The sequence below is a fragment of the Alexandromys fortis genome, unplaced genomic scaffold (assembly GCF_014885135.2).
Source record: "Alexandromys fortis isolate MF-2015 unplaced genomic scaffold, M_Fortis_MF-2015_v1.1 scaffold_119, whole genome shotgun sequence".
NCBI classification, from domain to species: Eukaryota; Metazoa; Chordata; class Mammalia; order Rodentia; family Cricetidae; genus Alexandromys; species Alexandromys fortis.
Genome location: NW_026067991.1, coordinates 2,326,277 through 2,343,522, shown reverse-complemented (window position 1 = coordinate 2,343,522; position 17,246 = coordinate 2,326,277). Strand labels below are relative to the sequence as shown.

Here is a 17,246-nt window from a genome sequence, read left to right as displayed (position 1 = left end):
GCAGAGAAAAATGTTTAGATACTCCTGCAATCAGCCCCAAGGCAAAAGAAGAGAGCCTAGGAGGGCACTTTGTGAGTTCCCAGCAGGCTTTACTTCCTCCCCACACAGCCCATCTTGGAGCAGCTATGGCAGGGAGAGGACTCTGCCAGGCCCCAGGTTCTAGCCTACGTGGAGGCTCCCTGGTATCTTACCACAGCGATGGTAGAAACTAGTCTTGGGCACTGTTACCAGAGCCCAGAGTGGGCAACATGAAGAGAAAGCAAGGCTGAATACACCTTGCCCATCCCCTTTTGCCCAGGTGGGCTGAATGAAGTCTGATTCAAAACCATCCCTCGTTCCTGCGTGCTCCATCTCATCTCCCATCCCTGCACTGTCACGAAATGCACAGAAACCACACTACCGTGACATCCGGGAATCCAGTCCACACAGACACCCTCACTGGGCCTCACTCTCCTTTAGCTCTCCACACCATATAACCAAACAGAGCCAGCCCAACAGCTCCAGGGAAACCACAAATTCACACTGCGAAGTGGACATGACAAGCAACTTCCTGCCAAGAGGATTTTGTTTTTTTCCAAAAAATAGCCTACCATATTCTTGGGACTGTATGCCAACCCAACAACCAAGCTGTCCCTCACCCCCTCTTCCTCTCTGGTAAACACAGGAGCCCACAGCTCCTCCCCTAGCCACAGCCACAGAATTCTCCTGCCGCCCATACGAACTCCGCCAAGTCAGATCAGCTCAACTCACCTCTATGTATGCGGGGCCCAGGCTTCAGGGCCCAGGCTTCTGGCCCAAGGCCAGGCTGGTTCCCCTCAAGACCTCATTCCAGAGGGGACTATACCAGGCAACCCCACACCTTCAGGTCAGCGTGGTCTGACATCACTGGTCTGAGGAGGCAGCTGGCCAGAGGCCAAGGAAGAGAAGGGAGTGATTCAGACACACACCATGGCTGTCCACACCCTCTCCATCTCCAGGACAAGGGGCCCACTCACTCCTAAGGAGCTGGCTAACTGAGGTCCTGTGCTTGGGCCAGGCTGAGCTATTTTCTCTACGGATATTGGGCCCACAGACCAAGGCTAGCCTAAAACCTCATCTTCCCCCCTCTGCAACCCCCAAGACAGGGTTTCTCTGGGTAGCCCTGGCTGTCCTGGACCTTAGAGCTCTGCCTGTCTCTACTTCCCAGGGACTAGGATTAAAGGCATGCGCCCCCACTGCCCAGCTTGTCTTCCTTAGAGCTCCGCCTGTCTCTCTCCTGAGGACTGGGATCAAAGGCATGAGCCACCACTGCCTAGCTTGTCTTCCTTACATTTTAAAAAAATATTTTACTTGAAATCTAACTAATGAAATAACATCTAGAGGAGAATTAGGGAGTATTTTAAAGCACGCACCGTATTAGACTGCAAACAGCGGCCCAGCCTCTTAAGACAGACTGTCTTTATAACTACTACGTCCTCTCTGAGCACCATTCATTCTCTGAGCCGGTTGTTGTATCTTTTATTTCTGTTGTTTCATGTTTTTTATAACCCACTGAATCCAATTAGTGTTGCTCATATGCTCACGGGAGTGAGGCCACCCACAGAAGCGTGGACAACCTACCAGTGGTCACGCCCTAGAGAAGTGGTCACGCCCCAGAGGAACACGGCTCTCTCTCCCTACCAGTTACCATTATTCTCCTTAGCTGTTATTTCTAAAGACTTCAGACCTCACCCTTCCTTCTTTTCTAAAAACAGTTAATTCTCTGGAGGCCGCTTCCTCATTCCTAGGTCCTACAGCCACCTTGGAAGCCCCTGCAGCTCTCAACTCCTTTGTCAGAATGAACACAGGAGCTCCAGCAGGATGCTGCGCTGGCGCCACAATCTGCACATCCCAACAGAGCGCTCCTCCCCTAACTCCTGCTGGGCATGCCTACTACTACTCCTGATGGCAGCTATTCCAGCATCTGCCCAGCATCCTAATGGCAAACAGCACCAACCATCCCAGGCCAGAAACCACACCCCCAGCAGCAGCCATGGCTCCTCCTTTCCCCAGGCCACCACCCAATCACACACTACCTCAACCTTCTCGGCCCTCCTCCCACCTATATCAAAGAGATCAAAGCTCTCCTCTGTGGTCCTCACTCTCTTCAACTTCAAGATGAACTCCTATATTTTTTTAAGACCCTAATCAAATGCCATCATTTCTCTAAGTCCCCATTTTCTATCCCCAAATGGCTGCTTCTACCAAGCCCCCTGTTGTTTCGTTGAAGGAATGCATATAAATAAGAGAACAAAAACATGTAGAAGAGCCAAAAATATTTTTAAAAATTATCCACCATGGGGGGCTGGATAGAGGGATGGCTTGGTGCTTAAATGTACTGGCTGCTCTTCCAAAGGACCACTGTTCAATTCCCAGCACCTACATGGTGCTCACAACTGCCTGTAACTCCAGTTCTAGGGGATCTGACGCCCTCTTCTGGTTACTATGGGCACTGCACTCCTGTAATGCACTGCATAAACACATGTGCAGGCAAAACACCACGCACATAAAAAAATAATATTATCCATCACATTCCAGTCCTTAAAGAGTTATTATTTATGTAATTCTTTGGGTTAGTATATAATTCTACTGAGATAGGCATTTGCATAGGCTTCTAATGTGGTTAGTACCTGGCAAAATTGCCAGAACCTAGCAAGAGAGGTAAAAAGGACTTCAGCCTTTGAGACAGACAATGGAGAAAGGTGGCCTCGAAACCAGGAGCAGTCGTCATCTGGCTGCCTGATAGACACCAGGGAAAAGTCTGATCGCCTGCTCTCTCCCTGCCCTGGCTTTCCTTGCCCTCCCGTCTGCACATTGTAGCCTTAGCTAGCCTGGAACTCTGCCTGTCTCGACCTTCTAAGTGCTGGGATTAAACATGTATACCATCAGGCCCTATTCCTCCTCACTGTTTTCAACCCAGAGAAGACAACTCCTTTGCGGAAAGAGGGGCTGTCAATCATGTCAACACTTTTGCTCCAGCCCCACTAAACTACCCTGTTGCTATATAGCCATTTCAGACACAAGGACTGGTTCAAGCCAGTGGAGAGTCTGAACCAGCCCTCACAAAGGAGTTTTCCTACTGGACTAAGGGAAACAGATTTGTGGTGTGGGACCATGGTTTGTAGTCTGTCAATTATATTTTAAATAACACTGACTTGCCAGTAGCCAGGCAGGAAGTATAGGCGGGACAAGCAGACAGGAAGTAGAGGTAGGTCATGGTGAACAGGAGAATTCTGGGAAGAGGACGCAATCCTTGCCCAGCCACAGAAGAAGCAGGATGTGACCACCCTGCTGAAAAAGGTACCGAGCCATGTGGCTAACATAGACAAGAATAATGGGCTAATGTAAGTTATAAGAGTTAATAAGAAGCCTGAGCTAATGGGCCAATCAGTTTATAGTTAATGTAGAACTCTGTGTGATTTCTTTGGGACTTAACGATTGTGGTAACCTGGCAGGACAGAAAACCCCAACAACACATTTGGGTTCAGAATGCCACATGGGTTGACCAGACCCTCCAACTTCAGAGGAAGAGAGGAATCTGCATCCTCAGCCTGCACTGAACACCCCACCTGTGGGTCTTGATTATGAAGTAATGGGATTTGTGCTCCACCAGCCAAAGAGAAGCATGTCAACCCTGCTACCCACAGGTCACCTAGAGTCCTACCATGCTCCTGGAGCTCTGCTATTTTCCTATCAATACACTAAAAGTGTGTGACCCAGGACAAATTCCTCTAACTGTCCAGGTTTCCTGTCCATGTATGACACACTGCTGCACCAGGACTTGAACATCAGACCTCTTGCCCTCCATCCTGTCCAGGCACCCTCATGGCAACAAGACTCATCACCGGCTCCAGGGAAAAGAGAGCAGCCAGAGGACAATGCAGTCAGCCACTGCAGTCAGCCACTGCCAGGGCTCTTCCAGGGCTGGCCACCCGGTCTACTTCTAGCTCTCGCTTTGCCCACCCCCATTCCTTGGGCAGCAACCCCGGGCTAAAGAGGCCTATTGTTGGGCCCTGTAGTGGGGTGAGGAGAGGAACAACAGCGCAGACACACCAGAGCAGTACACTGTACGACGTTCACCATGCACCAACACCCTTCAGACCAAAGTCCCAGCCACTGGAACAGGGGAGCCACTGCAGGCTTGAGGCCTGAGAGTCTGGAGTAGGAGAAACGTCAGGGTACTTCAAATCCCATGGCATCCTGCCTGTTTGATCACAAGCAAACTGAGATTCTGGATGAGTACGGGAGGCACCTGCTCCAAAGCATGAAAGGAGTCATCAGGAGTGGACACAAAGTGATGAGCGAGAACATAGAGGTGATGTGTTGGAAGGAAAAGGACAAGGTTGTAACTGCTTACCTCCATGTAAGAGCTAACGATACCTCGTCTGCCTTCCCAGCACCCTCCACACTCTGCAGAGGCTCGTCTCTCTCCATAGAGAACACACTAGGTCTGCACAGTATCCCAGAGGCATCACTAACAATAGGGAGAGCCACATCTCAAGGAGGAGAGCACACGGTAACTAATGCCAAGATGACAGCTCCCTTCTCTACCTGCTCCAGAAACCTGGGGCCGGGGGCTGGCAAAACACAAGTTCTGGGCTTCAACCAGACCAAGATGTAAAGACACGCAACCTAGGGGCTTCCAATAAACAGCTTGCCCAAGTCCCCATGAGACTGTCTACGAGCCACCCTCAACAAGCTACCCAGCACCACAGCAAGCTTCTTCCTAGATTAGAAACAGACAACAAAAATATACCAAATAACAAAGGAAAGCCTCTGGCTTGGGAGAAAACAAAATGTACACAAAAAAGCAAATGAGAAGGAAAAAAAATGAAAAAAGAAAAAAAAATAAGATTCTCCAGAAGAAAATTTCAGACAGATAATTCTCAGTAATATGCTCAAACTGATAAAGTGTATCCACAAAATAAGAACAAGATCTTTTTGTTTTTAAACCAGGAAACAAAGTATCAAAAACAATTGGGCTGTGGAGATGGCTCAGCTGTTAAGGTGAATGCCTGACTCCTTAAGGTCAACCCTCAGCTTGACCCCAGCCAACACATGGCGGAAGAACTTAAGCTACGCACTGACCTCCATACATGGGTCACAGTCTCGTGAAAACAAGCTATGTACTGACCTTCACACGTGGGCCACGGTCTAATGAAAACAAGCTACGCACTGACCTCCACACGTGGGCCATGGTCTCGTGAAAACAAGCTATGTACTGACCTCCGCACGTGGGCCACAGCCTCATGAGCCCTTCCACAGATAAGAAAGCAGACTGTGGGCTAAGGAGATGGCTGCAAAAGTGCAAGGACCTAAACCTGTATAAAGAGTCTGAATCTCCGAAAAACCCACTTAAAACCAATCAAGGTAGCAAATTCCCAGTGTTCCTATGGCACGGTGGGAGGAGACAGGAGAATCCTGGTTACTGCGGGCTGGTGAGACTAGCACACACGGCATCACACCAAACACAACGGTCTCAGAATGAGGTAGAAGACTAGGTTGTTTTTAATCCCCTCCTCTTTCGCACACACAAACAAAGACGAAAAATAAAGCAGACAAGAGTAAACAGATCCACTCCCAACTAGCAGGCAGGCTCACAGCAGGCATTCCTAAGTGCAGGTCACTGTTTTTAAATCTACAGTACACCTAAGTCACAAATGTAGGTCCCAACTTCACAGATACAAGGTTGACATCAAAAAGTTTTCTGCATTGAATTTTTTTTTCAAGACTGTTTCTCTGTGTAGCCTTGGCTGTCCCAAAACCAGGTTGGCCTCCAACTCAGAGACCTGCCTGCCTCTGCCTCCTGAGTGCTGACATTAAAGGCGTGTGCCGCCACCACCACCATTCGGCTGTGTCTGAATTTCTAACAAGCTCTTGAAAGATGCTGTTGCCACTGGTCCATTAAGTACCATGTGAAAGCAAGGATCTCTAAGCTCTGGAGTAGGGGGAGTTCTTTGTCTATGCACTAAAATCAACTGGGTGCTATGAAAATGTCAACACTGGGCTCCATCCCCCATGATTCTCATCAAATTGGTCCAAGTAGTCTTGAAGACTCTTCAAAAGGATCTGTACTTGGGTTAAGACCCACAGCTCTAGACAAAACCTATAACTGTGCCAAATCGTTTGTCCTGGCCAAACCAACCCATTTTCCAATACTGCAACCACTGCTGACATGAGACACTTTAAAAAAAGATGTGCATTAGTGTTCTGCCTGCACGCTTATCTGTATGAAGATGCCAATCCCCTAGAACTGGAATTTCAGACAGTTGTGAGCTATCATGTAGGTGCTGGAATTGAACCTGGGTCCTTTGGAAGAGCAGCCAGTGCTCTTAACTGCTGAGCCATCTCTCCAGCCCCAACATGGCACACTTTTTAAAACTACTCTTCACGTCATGAAATAAGCATAAACTTACAGACCTACTCATTATTCGGATAATTCAGATAATAATGATGTTAAGCCTCATTAACATTAGTGGAGAACTCATAGCACGCAAGAGAAATTTATTCTTATTAGAGTCTCACGTTTATGCTGAAATTAAAAAACAAACACATACTTTTTTTTTAAACGCAGACCTCCAAGTCTCAGCAAGTCACAGCTTTCTGGGAAGGAAATATCCTTCAGGGAGCCATAGATCAGCTAGTGGGGCAGTATTCTGGGAAGAAGACATCCTTCAGGGATCCACGGATCAGCTAGTGGGGCAGTATGGTTTCAACCACTCTTCAAGTTGCACAAAGGACCAGAATGACCTTAAACTTCAAACACTCTTATGGTTTGGATGTGAAGGGTTCCCAGAAAGGCTCCCGTGTTCTAGGCTTGGCCACCAGCTTGTGGAGCTATGGAGAGGTCACTGGACCATGAGGTGTCTGACCTAGTCAATGCATTAATCATTTGATAGGCCATAATTTGAGGACATTAGTTAGACATGGGCCTGGCTTGAGGAATTAGGTCACTGAGGGTGTGCTTTTGACATTGGTCCCTTCCTGCCTATCTTCCTACCTCCATAAAGTTGGAAGCATTGCTCTACCATGCCAAAAAGCCATGGAGCCAGCCAAGCGCACACTGAAACCATCACTAAAAGTGTTTCTCCCTTCAGCTGATTTCCTTAGGTATTTATCACAATGACAGTGACTAACATAAGTGCAAACTATGAAGTCTAAAATACAATAGCTTCACACCCTCAAGACAGGGAAGGGAAATATCACCTACCTAGATCTCTATGGTCATATAACCACCAACTAAGCAAGTATAGGCTGATGTGGTCCCAATGGATGGCTCGTATACATTCCTCTTCAGGACACTACAGAGGATGTGCTACCAAAACCATCAAGGGGATGTAGTATGATCTGAACAGGAAATAGCAAGAGTTCCAGCACACAGTCCCCAGATAGTGAGGCTGTTCTGGTGAGCTGTGGGACCCTTCCTTAGGAGACAGGGTCTAGCTAGAGGAGATGGGACGCTCACAGTTCCAGCTCTAGTCCAACCAAGTGCTCTCGACTTCCTAGAGCAAGTCAGATGGTAACTTCCTGCTGCCTTGGAAGGAGCTTCCTGCCACCATGCCTTCCCCACCCCCACAATGAGCTGGATCTCCTGCAGCATAGTGAGACCGCAGGCAGCAAGGCGATGGTGGTGCACGCCTTTAATCCCAGCACTCGGGAGGCAGAAGCAGGTGGATCTCTCAGTTCGAAGCCAGTGTGGTCTACAGAGTGAGTTCCAGGACAGCCAGAGCTACACAGAGAAACCCTGTCTACTCTTCAGTTCTCTACTTTAACTACTATTGTGTGTTTAGTAATGTGAAAACATGATTCTTTTTATGCAGTTGAATACATTTTTCTTTGCATAACTGAACATGTCAAATGAGCAGATAGATAGACAGACAGACTGACAGACAGACAAGAATCGGGCATGGTGGTGCCCATCTTTAATCCCAGCACTTGGCAGGCAGGAACAAATGATCTCTGTGAGTTCAAGGTCAGCCTGGTCTACAGAGTGAATATCAGACCAACCAGGAATATATAGTAAGGTCCTGTCTCAAGGTGGGGGGGGGACATGACAGTAAAATCTTTTTGTAAAGGGGAAGGGGCTAGAGATATGGCTTAGCCATAAAAAGCACTTAGTGCACTTACAGAGGACCTGGATCAGGTTCCCAGCATCTACATGGCAGCTCACAACTGTCTGTAATTTCAGTTCCAGGGGATCAGATGCTTCCTACCGACCTCTGATGGCACCAGACACACATGTGGTACACATACATACATACATGTAGCCAAAACACTCATGAAATGCACATAAAAATGATATAAAAAGAAAGAAAATAATGGGCATCTAGCCTGATCAAAACGAGAGATAAAACTAAGTTGAGAAGCTGGAGCTTAGGCCCCAGGGAAGATTCATGTGCTTACAATTCAGAGAGCCAGAAAGGAGACCGTGCCAGAGATCTATGCCAAAGGTCCCCGCAAGGATCTGCTGAGCACTGCTCTCATGCATGTAAAGGCAGGCACTGACGGAGACCAGGGGAAAGGACCACCCAAGGAATGAAGGGAACAGTGCTGGGCACTTACCAGGAAAGCACTTGCTTATTATTCAAAATGGTTTAAAAGGTAAGGTGAGTGTATCAATGTAGCATGTCATTTGTAACAATTGTTTCCTAGGAGGGAGAAGTGAAAGCATCCTTTAAGGTTCTTACACTAGTATCACTTGAAAGAAACTATAATAAGTAAAAGATGTATACTATGAATTCTACAGTCATACAAAAAAAGTACCTAAAAACAAAGGCACAAGTTCTTTGTGGACATAGAGTATTGCTCCATACACAGCCCAGGCTGGCCTGGTCCTCTTGCTTCTGTCTCCTAACTGCTGGGGTTACCAACATGCCACAAACACTATGCCTGACTCCACAGAAGATCACAATCCAGATGTGGTAGAACATACCTGCCATCCCAGCACTAGGGAAGCTGAGGCTGAGTCCAGAGGACTGCACAGAGTTCAAGACCAGCCTAAGTCACATAGCAAGTTCAAGGCCATTCTGGGATATAGATGTCCAACCTTGGTGTGGGACAATTGTCTGTATTTTGTCAATTATATTTTAAATAAATGCTGATTGGCCAGCAGCCAGGCAGAAAGTATAGGTGGGACAACCAGACAGGAAGTAGAGGTGGGAAAATTCTGGGAAGGAGGGAGCCCATTCCTCTGCAGTCCTTGCCCAGCCACAGAAGAAGCAGGATGTGACTGCCTCACTGAAAAAGGTACCGAGCCATGTGGCTAACACAGATAAGAATAATGTGCTAATATAAGTTATAAGAGTTAATAAGAAGCCTGAGCTAATGGGCCAATCAGTTTATAGTTAATGTTGACCTCTGTGTGATTTCTTTGGGACTTAACAACTGAGGGAACTGGGCAGGACAGAAAACTCAGACAACACAACTTAAAAATAAAAAAACTAAAACAATAAACCTTAACAAATTACTTACAAGTAGTGTATATATGTGTATATAGACACACACACACATATAATAGTGCTGGTATAAATATCATATACATAAAATTTTATGTTACTCACGTTAATAAATCAAAACAGAAAATTCAATCATCATTGACTTACACAGAGCATCTGACAATGCCCAACAACCATTCTGATTAACACACTCACTGGGCAGTGGTGGTGCACACCTTTAATCCCAGTACTAGTGAGACAAGAGTACTGTGAGTCAAGGCCAGCCTGGTCTACAGAGAAAGTTCCAGGACAGGCTCCAAAGCTACAGAGAAACCCTGTCTCAAAAAACAAAACAAAACAAAAAAAGACTCTCACCACCAGGACCAGAAGGAAAGTTTTCAAACTGAGGCATTCTGTACATGAAGGAACCCTACAATTAATAGCACGCTCAACAGTGAAAGATATGTTTTCCTCAGGGATGGGCACTGAGGTTATCTATTCTTCCATACCACGATACAGCCGTTATGACCAGAAAAAAAAAAAAAAAAAAAAAAGGAAATAGATTACAGGCACAGAAAGGAAAAATAAAACCGTCTTTGTTAGCCGATGACATGGGCACTATCAAGAAAATGCAGTGGACCTCTAAGAAAGCTAAAAGCTGCTAGACCAAGTAAGCTTCGGGAGGGTTCAGGCGCCGCATCATCAGCATCCACATCAGCCGTGGCATGTGCGGTACCTGCCTGCAGTTTCAGCACTGAGGCAGGCCCGAGAACCGAAAGCCAATATGAATTCCATTTCTGGATCCCACCGGTGGCAAGAGGTAACCTAGTGTACCAAGCTGGTTCAAGGTCATCCTCAGCTACAAAGGGAGGCTGAAGTCGGCTAGGGATATATAAGATCCTGTCTAAAGATTTAAAAAAAAAAAAAGGCTAGCAAGATGGTTCAAGAGGAAAAGGTACTTGCTGCCAAACTTATCACTTGAGCTGAATTCCTGGACCCATACGGTAGACAAAAAATACTGACTACCAAAAGGTTTTTTTTTTCCTGGCTTTCACACATATGAACATACACACATTAAGTAAATAATTGTAAATATGATTAAGTTAAAACAACAACAAAGAGAAAGGATGAGAAAGGGGAGAATGATTAAAATTCAGGCCGCAAACTACAAGAAAAACATGCAAATTACACACCTGATAAAACTTATATTCTGAATATATTTTTAAATTCTTTAAAACAATGAGAAAAAACATCCACACAATGGGTAAACAACGTGAATAGATTCCCCATCTAACGAGTGCAGGAAGGGACACCAACAGTCACTAAGGGAACGCTAATTAAAGCCTATCAGATAGACTGTACACCTCCTAGGTGTCTAAACACACCACCATACAATCTATGGTAGGGTTATAAAATTGTTCAACCATTTGAAGAACAGTCTGTCTGGTAGGTTTGGGGCCCTGGGGTCTTTTGGGAGGGATGCTGCTTGTTTGCTGAGCTGGAGTCCTGCTAAGTTGCTTAGGCTGGCGTTTAGCTCCTGGGCTCAAGTCAGTCTCCTGCCTCAACATCCCAAGTAGCTGGGGCTACAAGTACATGCAGCCATGGCCAACTACTTATTTTTAATATTATTTCCTTGGTTGCTTTAAAAAAACATTTTAAATTTATTTTTAACTGGTTTATGAAAATGCAAATGTGGTAGCTATTAATTGGGGTATGTAGTAAGTCTACAAGTTCGATAAAGGTTAAATGTTCACCTACAATATGATGCGAGCAAGCATTCCAGTCCTAAGAATTTCCCTGGGAGAATGAAAGCATATAGCCACACTAAGGCTAACACAAGCACCCGAAGAGGCTAACTCTGTAATACTCAGTCTGAAACATACCCATCACCACGTACATGGATATAAAGACGATGACATACCCATTAGAGACTATTGAGCAATGACAGGGAATGAACTAATGATACGTGTAACAACATGAGCCAGTTTTGAAATAAAGATGCTGAACCAAAGAAGCTAGACTCTAAAAGGTCACTATTTGATTTCCACTTACACAAAATGCTAGGCACTGCAAGCTCAGGTGGTGCCAAATAAGCAGTCCAGTTGCTCTCCTCCTGTTCACTGAAAAGTCAGCAAAGTCACCCTAAAGTAAGTGTATGCTTATACATACGCTGAGAGCAGAACTCTCCCCACTGAAGTCAGTGAGCCAGAACCACTCTGCTCATTCCAGGAAAGCGTGGCACCATGGACACAGCAGCTAAACTCCCCGTGTCAGAACGTCTGAGACAGCATGACAGACAGGTTGGGCTTGCCAGAGCTGGCAAACCGGCTCCTCTGCCAGTCCTAGCCGCCACCACCCCTTCTTCTGCCCCCACAGGAGAACCCTACCTCCACCCAGGCTGGTTCAGAACTGGGGTATGGGGGTCATCTGAACCATAGACACATGGTGGGCTGGGGCAGAGATATTCCCTGCTAAGGCCCTGAGAGCAACTCTGGATCCATCCCCACTGGTGGGGCAGAGATACAAGAACTCTTGACAGGGCTAGGGAAAGAAAGCCCACCTGGACCAGGAAGGAACTGGTGGGTCCTTGTGTCAACAAGAAACCAAATGTAGCCCCTGACCCTGGCCCCTGTATGCTCCATCTCTAGGCTGTGCCAAGAACAAGCCCCAGGGTTGGGTGGGGGTGTGAAGAGACCTCAATAGGATACCACAGCTCCTATCTGCCACCTTCCACAGTGTGAGGTCAAGGCCTAGGCCAAAGAGGAGGCAGCAGCCGCTGTGACACCCTCCTCTCTCCTTTGGCACTCCATTCAGAGATGAAGACCAGTTGCGCTCTGCTCCTCTACCCATCCTTGGCTTTGGGCCCACAGCATAATCAACCGTGACAAAACCGTGTGGCAGGCGCAGGTCAGGCTCGTGCCCCAGTCACTACTGACTGGCATCCTCACGTGACCCACAGGTCAACAAGATAAGGCACTGATAAAGCAACACTACCCACTTCCCTTTTCTGGAGGCCACCGAGCCGAATTGCACAACTTGCCGCACACCTACTACCACCAGCAGACCGGTGGAGGGCTGACTTCTTCCCCGCAACTTTAGCCCTGGGGCTACCTTCCCCTCCCTTGCCACTGCCACTCAAAGGACTTTACATCCAGTCTAGACTTGAAAAAGTGACTACTCCACTGTAGCAGCTGCCAGATACAATGGGGCGGAGGATGCTCCGGGGTTAGTCAACCTGAGGGCTGTTTGGAGCCCATTCTTTTAAACACATCAACTCCAGCTGGGAACAAAACTGACCTTTCTTACCTGAGTTTTCAGCTACCCGGAGGCAGACACTGCTTTGAGGAAGCTCAAACTCGAGGTAGCAGAGAAGGTCCTGCAGGCCAGTGCCTGCCCTCCGGCAATGGCTTCCAAAGGTCAGGTTCACAACGCTCTTCTGCTCCCCAATCCTCTACACCCTCCAGCATTACTCTTGGCACTGGAGGGCTCCTGATGGCAGCGAAGTGGCTAGCAGATTACCACCTCCTCCGCCGCCTGCGCCTGCGGGTCCTGTGTCCCCCTTGGAATTCCTCACCTCCTGGGGACCCTTTACCGTTCAGATACGTTTCCTGAACGGCCCACGCGACCTGACCCTCCTGTACCCCGGGCAGCCAATTTGCCTCCTGCACCCCCAGACGCCCCTCTCCTTCAGGCCCCCGGGGTCCCACAGGTCTGGCCCTCCCCAGTAGCTCGGGTCTGTTCCCACTCGCGGGGGATGCTCCCAGGACCACCGCCTCCCTGCCCAGGTGCCCGCAGATCTCCCAGCTGCGCTCGTCCGAACTTTCGAGCTCCTCCGTGTGCAGGAAGGAACCGTCCGTCAACTCGGGCAGCTCCTCGGGCTGCCGCAGAAGCCTGCGTGGGCTGCCCTCCCCGCGCTCCTGCACCCCGGCACGGGCCTCGCCGCGCTCCTGCACTGCGGGTCCGCCTCCCCCCTTCTCCTGCTGCTGCCTGCGGGGCCCCAGGCCCTCCTCCTGCGCCACGGGCCCGCCGGCCGAGGCCGTCCAGAGGGCCGGGCGCCTCCAATCCGCGGCGGCGGGCGGCTCCCACACCACCCCCAGGCTGGGCTCGTGAGCGCGGCCGCCCCGCTCCTGCACCCCCAGCCCCACGCCGCCCTCCTCCTGCACGGCCGGACCCACCCCGCCCTGCTCCTCCACGCCGAGCTTCAGCCCGCGGAGAAGCTGCGGGCCCCAGCTGAGCCGCCCGACGCGCGCCGGCTGCTGCTCCGGCAACGCGGGGCTCACTCCGCCGCGCTCCTCCTGCACCCCCCGCCGGCGACCCCCAGAACCCGCCGCGCCGCGCACGCGCCTGCCCCCCAGAGGCCGCGCGCTCCCGCCCCTCCAGATGGTGCTGCCCTGCGCGCCCCCGCCCCGCGGCTTCCGCCTCGGCCCCGAGAGGGCAGTGGGGGGCCCGGCGTCCCGCCCCCGCCTCCGGCAGTCAACCTCGGCCACCCGGGCGCCGCGCCGCAGGTGCTGCGGCCCCGCGAGCCGGCGGCCCTCCAGCCGGGTTCCCTGAGCCCGCGCGCGCCTGCGCCGCCCCGGGGGGTGGGGCCCACTAGAGTCGCTCCGCCCTCTTAAAGGGTCCGGGCCCTGTTTTGCGCGCGCGGGCGTGCATAGACACACACACACACAACTGAAAGATGAAGTTCAAAATGAGAACGTTTCATCGATTAACAAAGTCAAGTGCGATGGATGTCCTAAAATAAGAGTGGGTGGGAAGTGGAAAAAGACAGTCTTATGCTGCCACCCAAGCTGGCTTCGAACTTCTTGCCGCTGCCTCCTGAGTGTTTGAAATTCTAAGTGACGGTTCAGGTCCTGCGAGTTTACCTTGTGGGAGTGAAAACTCACTTCTACCTGTTCTCAGTTTCTCCTGCTTTAATCTAGCAGCCAGGCAGAAACAAAGTGGACCATTTCCTGTGTTCTTTCCCTGGAATCAAAGGAGGTATTCCAGAACCAGAGAGTTTGTCTTCCTATTGGAGCCTTGGGTAGAAACTGCCCCTAAGCAATGCCATCATCCTCCCTCCCCACTCCTCTTAGGTCCTCTCTTTCCTTGTGTGCAGGTAGTCCTCCTCTCCCCAGAAAGAAAAAACAGACTGGGATTCCCAAAGCCAGTGCAATGTGATCCTAACCCAAATGGAAGCAGGCTATACAGTAAGACCTAGAACCCACAGGCTACCCAGTAAGACCTAGAACCCACAGGCTACACAGTAAGACCTAGAACCCACAGGCTACCCAGTAAGACCTGGAACCCACAGGCTACCCAGTAAGACCTGGAACCCACAGGCTACACAGCAAGACCTGGAACCCACAGGCTATATAGCAAGACCTAGAACCCACAGGCTATACAGCAAGACCTAGAACCCACAGGCTATACAACAAGACCTAGAACCCACAGGCTCAGTGCCATTGAGCCCCATGATTGTCTCCACCTCATTTATAAAGCAGACATAATAAGAAAGTAAGGATGAAGGGTAAGCCATCTCATTGGGAGTAGGCAGCTGTCACTTTGTATGGGTCTGTCTTTGACTTCTCATTCCTTTTACAGCATTCTAAATTCTCAAGGAAAGCTAACCCTAAATGATTAAGATGTTGACAGATAACCATACTTTAGATTTGCAAAGTCCACATTTGGTGACCTCTGATAAAGTTAGGAGTGTAAGTCCACTTCTTATTCTAAGTCCTGTATTTCACCTATGCAAAATGCTGTGGGTTTTAACTTACAGAAAAGTAATAAGTCTAAAGAATTACAGGAACTAACCCCAGGCAGTCAACAGTCAAGGTGAGAGAGAGAGAGAGAGAGAGAGAGAGAGAGAGAGAGAGAGAGAGAGAGAAAGAAGACCCTGAATGAAGACAAGTTCTTCTTGCTCCTTACCAGACCAGGACTTGCCCCCTTTTTCTTTCCTTATAAAAGCTTTTATGTCCTGTGGCACACGCTTTTAATCCCAGCACTCGGGAGGCAGAGGCAGGTGGATCTTTGAGTTTGAGGCCAGCCTGGTCTACAGAGAGAGTTCCAGGACAGCCAGGAATATACAGATAAATATATCTCCAAAAACCAAAAATAAAATAAAATAATAATAGCTTTTTTGTGCACTTAATTGTTTGAGGGGTACGATAGTTCCACTCATCTGATCAGAGTGCAAGCAATTTAATAAGATGGGTTTTCCTTCCCATCAGCCCTTGACTCCTAAGGGTTGTGCTTTCAGGAAGTGGGCAGGTGGGCTTGGTCCTGCTCCTGTACTTATTTGTCTGACATTGAGATCAAAGGCTGTGGCCAAGAAGGTGGATAGTTAGGACATCCAGAAAGGAGATGAGTTCTAGTAAGCTAGACAAGAACTAATCTGCGTGGATTTGGGTCATGGTGGCTTGCTCCGTGAGGTGGACAGAGAAACATGCTGAATCATTTCATCTCAGCTCATTTGGTGGAGACTCTTACCCAGGAGCCGAGGGGTGACTATTCTGTATCTCAGCTAGGGTCTTCCCTCTAGATGCCCGGCCTCAGGGAGAAAAAGAATTCCATGTGTTTGGTAGAAGAAAGCCGAGGGATTCTGTCCCCCAACCTCTCTCACACTGTCTGCCTCAGTCACGACAGTGGCTAAGATTTACAGAGTTCATGAGCCTAGTCTTGCCCTCTGCATCATCCCCCCATCACCCCCCAGCAATGAGAACATATTACCACTCTCGGTTTATAGTGATAGAGCCGAAGCCTTGTGTGACTTTCAGACTCGTCTGGTCCACGGTAGTAAAGCCAGAAATCCAATCCAGCCTGTTCTCTGAATCACTCGAGCACAATAAAACAATGTCAGCCCAGGAGCTGTGCTGCAGAAAAACATCCGGGCTATAACTAGATTTTCGTGGTCAATAGATGCAAACAACTGATTTGGCCAAAATGCTCCAGCTCCAAATCAAACAGAGCAAGGGGTCAATGCAGCACCATCGGAAGGTCCTGACAGGTAACTCTCTTAAGGCTGCTCAGGTTCCCTTCTCCCGTCTCTCCTCCAATCACCCGCAAGATCTGTGCCCCTCACATATCCCTAGCACGTGGCTACCTGAGGGTACCGGAAGTCTCCTGCTTCCTCCATCCTGCCCTGCTCTTCACCAGGGAATCTAGGGCTGGAGCTGCACTAGGAGGTTGCTCTGAGGCCCTGGCTGCCTCCCTATCACCCTAGCCTGGCAGTACAAGTGACTGGAGACTGCTGTGACATCAGGGTAGCTGATGCTTAATGGAGGAATGAGCTTCAGATTAGAAGGCAAAGGCTCAGGAGACCTAGGAGGTGCCTGACCCAGACTCTTCCCAGACCTGGAACTTTGGGAGAGCTGCCAACAGCATAGTGGCTCTGAGGGGAGGAGGACTTGTCGGGTCTAGTTCCGAACACAGTGTGCCATCCTGCTCCAGGGCCGTGTTGGTGGTTCCCTGAAGAATCTCCACTGTGAGACAGTTGCCCTGCTGGGTGAACAAGAAGGCAAAGCAGGGGTGGCAGGCACCCTGGCTCACACCTGCAGACACTCAGCCAAGACTTGGAAGATGCTGCAGAATCATTGCACCAAGACTTTGTTTTTTGCCACCTCACCCCACCCCCTTACTTTTCTGACTAAAGCAAGGTTGTAAATCTACCAGCAGGAGGTGAATTAAATCCAGTGAATATTGGGTTGGCTTTTCTTTTCTAATCAAAGGACAATAAATTAGAAGATACCAGGGTTGAAGAGATGGCTCAGTGGGCAAGAGTGTTGACTGCTCTTCCAGGGGACCAGGGTTTGATTC

The 17,246-nt window shown here is 49.1% G+C and overlaps 1 protein-coding gene across 2 annotated transcripts in view; it reads right to left on the bottom strand.

The window, feature by feature from the left end:
* Positions 1 to 12,946, bottom strand: part of Tnk2 (tyrosine kinase non receptor 2) — a 37,781-nt gene extending 24,835 nt beyond the window's left edge. The window contains exon 1 of one of the 2 annotated variants that reach the window (XM_050159848.1): positions 12,750 to 12,946. The gene's annotated coding sequence lies outside the window, so the exon portion shown is untranslated. The remainder of the gene's footprint in view (positions 1 to 12,749) is intronic. The other variant, XM_050159846.1, reaches the window with a different exon arrangement.
* Positions 12,947 to 17,246: the final 4,300 nt, after the last annotated feature.